Below are 835 nucleotides of genomic sequence, written 5' to 3'. Positions count from 1 at the left end.
ATAAACTCAGAGATACCTATATAAACTCAGAGATATATAAAGATATATAAACTCAGAGATTTATAAACTCAGAGATATATGAACTCAGAGATATATAAAGATATATAAACTCAGAGATATTTAAACTCAGAGATATATAAACTCTGAGATATATAAAGATATATAAACTCAGAGATAGCTATATAAACTCAGAGATATATAAAGATATATAAACTCAGAGATATATAAAGATATATAAACTCAGAGATGTATAAAGATATATAAACTCAGAGATTTATAAACTCAGAGATATATAAACTCAGAGATATATAAAGATATATAAACTCAGAGATATATAAACTCAGAGATATATAAACTCAGAGATTTATAAACTCAGAGATATATAAACTCAGAGATTTATAAACTCAGAGATTTATAAACTCAGAGATATATAAACTCAGATGTATAAAGATATATAAACTCAGAGATATATAAAGATATATAAACTCAGAGATGGATAAAGATATATAAACTCAGAGATATATAAACTCAGAGATGTATAAAGATATATGAACTCAGAGATATTTAAAGATATATAAACTCAGAGATATATAAAGATATATAAACTCAGAGATATATAAAGATATATAAACTCAGAGATGTATAAAGATATATAAACTCACATTCTGCTGCTGAGGGCGTCGATGGGCCGGCCGTGGTGCGGCGCCGGGGAGCAGAGCAGGAACACGGCGAAGACCCAGCGCTGCAGGACCCTCCTGGACCAGAACATCCTGCAAAGACACGGCACACCACATCACACCCGGGGCTAGGGAAGGAGGGGGGGGGGGGGGGGGGG

The sequence above is a fragment of the Etheostoma cragini genome, chromosome 23 (genome assembly GCF_013103735.1).
Source record: "Etheostoma cragini isolate CJK2018 chromosome 23, CSU_Ecrag_1.0, whole genome shotgun sequence".
Lineage (NCBI taxonomy): Eukaryota > Metazoa > Chordata > Actinopteri > Perciformes > Percidae > Etheostoma > Etheostoma cragini.
The sequence above is the reverse complement of the archived record's forward strand: the minus strand, read 5'-3'. Positions refer to the sequence as shown.